This window comes from Triticum dicoccoides, chromosome 5B, assembly GCF_002162155.2.
Source record: "Triticum dicoccoides isolate Atlit2015 ecotype Zavitan chromosome 5B, WEW_v2.0, whole genome shotgun sequence".
Classification (NCBI taxonomy): domain Eukaryota; kingdom Viridiplantae; phylum Streptophyta; class Magnoliopsida; order Poales; family Poaceae; genus Triticum; species Triticum dicoccoides.
This window is the reverse complement of record NC_041389.1, coordinates 46,554,009-46,560,112: the sequence shown is the minus strand read 5'-3', so window position 1 is coordinate 46,560,112 and position 6,104 is coordinate 46,554,009.

Here is a 6,104-nt window from a genome sequence, read left to right as displayed (position 1 = left end):
GGGGAGTCGAACTCTATGTCCGTTGGGATGACGGCTTCAGCACCGTAGACGAGGAAGAAAGGCGTGAAGCCGGTTGACTTGTTTGGAGTCGTGCGCAGACTCTAGAGGACGGCTGACAGCTCTTCAAGCCAACAACCGGCCGAACGCTCCAGTGGTTCGACCAGTCGAGGCTTGATGCCAGATAGGATGAGGCCGTTTGCTCGCTCCACCTGGCCGTTTGACTGCGGATGGACAACAGACGCTAAGTCCAGTCGGATGCCCTGCGTCGCGCAGAAACGGGCCAAGGCACCTTTGGCAAAATTTGTGCCATTGTCGGTGATGATGCTGTGTGGTATGCCGTACCGAGTCGTGATGTCGGCGATGAAAGTCACTGCAGTTGGACCATTCAACTTCTTGATGGGTTTTACTTCTATCCACTTGGTGAACTTGTCCACTGCGACAAGTAGATGAGTTAGGCCGCCTCGTGCCGTCTTGAATGGTCCCACCATGTCCAGGCCCCAAACCGCAAAGGGCCAGGCGATGGGGATGGTCTTGAGTGCGGAAGCCGGCTGAAGCGGCTTGGAACGGAACTTCTGGCACCCCTTGCATTTTTGGACTAATTCCTTGGCCTCTTCTAGGGCAGTTGGCCAGAAGAAACCGTGTCGAAAGGCTTTGGCGACGAGTGCTCGTGAGGCCGCATGGTGGCCGCACTCGCCTTGATGGATGTCTTTGAGAATTGCTTGGCCTTTGGTCTGGCTCAAGCAGCGCTGGTAGACACAAGTGACGTTGCGCCTGACCAGCTCTCTGTTGACTATGGTGTAGGCTGCCGCTCGGCGTTGTACTTGCCGAGCCAAGATTTCATCGGTTGGCAGCTCTTTGTTTACTAGGAACTTGAGGATGGGCTGGGCCCATGAGGGTGCTTCTATTTCTTCAATTGCCACCATTGTGACTTGCACAAGGGCGGCTGGGCTGGGAGGCAGCGGGCTGGAGTCCACGGCCGCTTGCTGGATTGACGAAGTCCCCGGACCGACTGGCGCAGCCCCCGGGCCGACTGGCGCAGCCCCCGGGCCGACTGGCGCAGTCCCCGGGCTGAGCTCTGGAGTCTTCGGACTGGTCACCGCAGTCCCCGGGCCGGGTTCCGAAGTCCCCGGGCCGGCTTTGACTGCAGCGCTCTTGGAGCCATCTGTAAGAATTCTCGTGCCGTCTGCTGGTGCTCTTGAGTCGGATCCGACTTCTTCGGGGGGAGCCGGCACAAAGATAGAGTCTGATTCTGGTGAAGGCTTGATAGACGGCTTGAGGAGGCGCTGAAGGGCGACGCTGGATGGTATCGCTTGGCGGGTGGAGCCGACTCGTGCCAGGGCGTCTGCTTGGTCGTTGTCATTTCTTGGCACGTGAAGGAACTCGCACCCCTCGAAATATCCGCTTAGTTGCTGCACCAGGAAGCGGTATGTAACGCCCCGAGACCGATGCTCGAGAAGACTTCCAGCTATTCCGAGTTTCGTCGTGTGATTTGTTTTATTTGTTGCATTCATCCTTGCATCATGTGCATTGCATCATGTCATCATGCCATCATATCATTAATTTTTAAAACCTCAACTAAATAAATTGTATGGATTTTTCGATCCATTTAAATCGAGGGACTCACATGGTGACTTCTCTTTATAACATATCCTCCAATATTCCACTATTTTGGAATCACCAAAACACACTTACAAAATAATTTCGTTCCTTTTCTGCTTCAAGTTTGGTCTCCAACCTTGCCAATATTTATTTCATCATTTTTCGGAGCTCCACCAAAAATCCGAACATTTTTGGACCTTCCCAAACCTCACTTCCTATTCAAATCATTTGAATTTAAATCAAATGAGTTTGAATTTAATCTTTCAATCATGCCTCTTTCTATTTTTCTTGGTACGAGCATATTTTTGTGAGTCCAAGGAAATTATCCCCTTGCGCATTTTCTTTCCCTAACCCTCCTTTTCTTTTCCTCTCTCTTTTTGCTTTTCTGTTAAAGGAAATAGGAGAGAGAGAAGAGAAGCCCAGCCGGCCTCTTGGGCCTGTCTAACCAGGCCGGCCCACTAAACCTCCAAGGCCCGGCCGCCTCTAACCCTAACCCAGCCCCCACGCACCCCATCTCTCCCCTCGTTCCCTCATCTCATTCCCCCTCCGCCGCCACCCACACGCATCACACCAGGGAGAGGATCCCCACGCTCCTCCCTCCTCTCGCTCGCTCCCTCATCCCGCACCTACACCTCGTCCTCGTGGACCCGCACCTCCGCTTCGCCCTCGCTCGAGCTTCGCAGCCATGGCGCCGCCACCACCATCTCTAGCCGCTCCCCTGCAGCTCCTTCTTCGCCTCGTCCTCGCGTCCGGCCTCATCCCGACCCGCCGTCGTGCTTCCTCCTCGCCTTGAAGCCCCGTGCCCGGTCCCGTCCATCCCGGCCGCCTCGTCCCTCGGTAGCTCCTCCGCCGCTGCCTCCGTCGTTCCCCTGGCCAAGCTGCTGCCAAGTCCTGCTGCCGACGCCTCCTGCATCACGCCTGTAGCCGCGACCTCCCCGTCCACATCCGCTGCTGCTGCCTCCCGTCGTCATCTTCAAGCTCGTCGCGCAGCCGCCGCCCGGATCCACCCCCAGGCTGCCGTCCGGGACCTCGTCTGCCTCCCCTACATCACGCCCCATCGCCGGGAGCTCGCGTCAAGTCCGCCTCCTCCTCGCTTCCTCTGGCCACCTCCAGCGCCATCTCGCCCCATGGCGTCCACCTTGCTCCGTCGAGCTCTGTCCTGCTGCACCTCTCCATGGGCCACCTGCACCACCTCGGGAAGCCCTGCCCGACGCCATGGCCAGCCCCTCCGCAACCTTTGCATGAACCGAGCCCCTTCCTCCCTGAGATCTCCTGCACCCGTCAAGTTTTGGACACGAAACTCCATCTCCGGGGACTACCGTGATCGTGTATCTCGCCTACTACCACTTCGGTTCGTCAAGGCCACCAAGTTTGACTACACTGCGAGACCTGAAACGCCAAGACCACCAAGTTCGACTACGTGGATTCGCCGAGTACGACTACTCATGGGACCCGTCAAGTTCATCTACGGGAGCCCGAACGACTACATTCGATGTGGATTTCATCAAGTACCCCTTCGGATGCGCCGAGATCGACTACATGGTCCGCCAAGTACCTCTCCGAAAAACGTGTACCATCTACCGTCGCTCGAAGACCCGTGTACAACTACTTCCCACGACGACCCGAGAACGTCTACTTCCTCTACGTCGTACCGAACTCGATCCGCCCCGAAAACGCACGCTTCAAAGGTATAACCGCCGAGAACGACCGCCGTGGACCGAATGCATGTGTTGAATGAGATGCTCGAGTTTTGCACCGTGATCGAATCGTCCTTGCGATGCCCCTCTTTTGCCGTGCCACCATCTTGTGGGAACCCGGTATCTGGGATCACCCCACCATCTTCTGCATGTTTCGCACATCCGCACACTTGCTCTTTTGCACCGGTATCTCAATGAGTTATCGGATCATCAGAATGTTGCCGTGGCACCATTTTCGTTATCGTTGCCGTGGCACCCTTTCTTTCCGCCACGGTGACAAATGCTTCATAACATGCTCATGTCAACATTTTCATAAAATTGCATAAAACTTGTATATGTCATCCGCATCATGATAACAACATTTAAAATGTTTAACTTGTTGTTGCATTAAATTGCTAAATGCATATGGGGATTTACCGGATTTGTTGTTTTTTATATCCGGCCCCATTTAAATTGTTTAGATGGTATAGTTTATATTATGCTTCACCTCTTGCCATGTTTAACAACATTTAATATTGTTGAGTACATAAACGAGATCAAACTAAATAACGTGTCGTGGTGTTTCATCAATATGCAACTCGTTGCGTATTGAGCTCCACTTAATTTGTAGTGTTGTTTGTTGCACTTTGCCATGCCATGCTTCATTAAACCGGACATGCATCATACTCGTTTGTGCATCATGCCATGTTGATGTGTTGGTTATTTACTATGTTGTCTGCTTCTTTTCCGGTGATTGCTTCTTCGGGTTGGTTCCGATAACGTCGCGTTTGTGAGGATCCGTTCAACTACGTCCGTTTGTCTTCTTCATGGACTCGTTCTTCTTCCTTGCGGGATTTCAGGCAAGATGATCATACCCTCGAAATCACTACTATCTTTGCTATGCTAGTTTGCTCGCTCTTTTGCCATGCCAATGCTTCGATGCCTACCACTTGCTTGTCAGCCTCCCAAATTGCCATGTCAAACCTCTAACCCACCATGTCCTAGCAAACCGTTGATTGGCTATGTTACCGCTTTGCTCAGCCCCTCTTATAGCGTTGTTAGTTGCAGGTGAAGATTGAAGCTTGTTCCTTGTTGGAACATGGAGATGTTGTTCCTTGTTGGAACATGATTACTTGTTGGGATATCACAATATATCTTATTTAATTAATGCATCTATATACTTGGTAAAGGGTGGAAGGCTCGGCCTTATGCCTGGTGTTTTGTTCCACTCTTGCCGCCCTAGTTTCCGTCATATCGGTGTTATGTTCCCGGATTTTGCGTCCCTTACGCGGTTGGGCTATTATGGGAACCCCTTGACAGTTCGCCTTAAGTAAAGCTTTTCCAGCAATGCCCAACATTGGTTTTACCATTTGCCACCTAGCCTTTTTCCCTTGGGAGTCGCGCATCCCGAGGGTCATCTTTATTTTAACCCCCCCCGGGCCAGTGCTTGTCTAAGTGTTGGTCCGAACTAGAGTCCTGTGCAGCGCCCCCTCGGGGCAACTCGAGGTTTGGTTTTAGTTGTACGGAGCGCTCATCTGAGTGTGCCCTGAGAAAGAGATATGTGCAGCTCCTATCGGGATTTGTCGGCACATTCGGGCGGTGTTGCTGGTTTAGTTTTACCCTGTCGAAATGTCTTGTTGTACCGGGATACCGAGTCTGATCGGAATGTCTCGGGTGGAGGTCTATTCCTTCGTTGACCGTGAGAGCTTGTCATGGGCTAAGTTGGGACACCCCTGCAGGGATTGAACTTTCGAAAGCCGTGCCCGCGGTTATGGGCAGATGGGAATTTGTTAACGTCCGGTTGTAGAAAACCCGAAGTTGACCTTAATTAAAATACATCAACCGCGTGTGTAACCGTGATGGTCTCTTCTCGGCGGAGTCCGGGAAGTGAACACGGTGTTGGAGTTATGTTTGATGTAAGTAGTTTTAGGATCACTTCTTGATCATAGTTTCTCGACCGTGCTTTGCCTTCTCTTCTCGCTCTCATTTGCGTATGTTAGCCACCATATATGCTAGTCGCTTGCTGCAGCTCCACCTCATTACTCCATCCTTCCTATAAGCTTAAATAGTCTTGATCTCGCGGGTGCAAGATTGCTGAGTCCCCGTGGCTCACAGATACTTCAAAAACCAGTTTGCAGGTGCCTATGTTACCATGCAGATGACGCAACCAAGCTCAAGGAGGAGCTCGATGAAGATCTTGCCCTTTGTGTTGTTTCGTTCTAGTTGATCAGTAGTGAAGCCCAGTTGGGGTCGATCGGGGACCTTTGTCGCATTTGGGGTTCTTCTTTTATTTTGGTTCCGTAGTCGGACCTTGATTGTATCTGGATGATGTAATGCTTTATTCATGTAATTGTGTGAAGTGGCGATTGTAAGCCAACTATGTATCTCTTTCCCTTATGTATTACATGGGTTGTGTGAAGATTACCTCACTTTGCGACATTGCTTTCAATGCGGTTATGCCTCTAAGTCGTGCTTCGACACGTGGGAGATATAGCCGCACCGAGGGCGTTACAAGTTGGTAATCAGAGCCTTCCCCGACCTTAGGAGCCCCACTAATTGATCGTTTTTAGCAGCCGAGTTTGAGTCTAGAAAAAAATATTTTGAGTCATTTAGGATTTTATATATCGGAGAGTTTAGGAATTCTTTTTACTCCTCAGTCCCTTCGTCACTCTTGCGAGGCATCCTGACGTAGAGTTTTGACTTTTCTCTTCTCAAATTTCACTAAAAAATTTTAGGATCACGCGGGTATCTTGGAATCGTTCCGATGGTTTTATGATGAGATCATTGTCTTGGTGCCTCCTGTCAGGGGTTTTATGGAAGTGTCCCGGG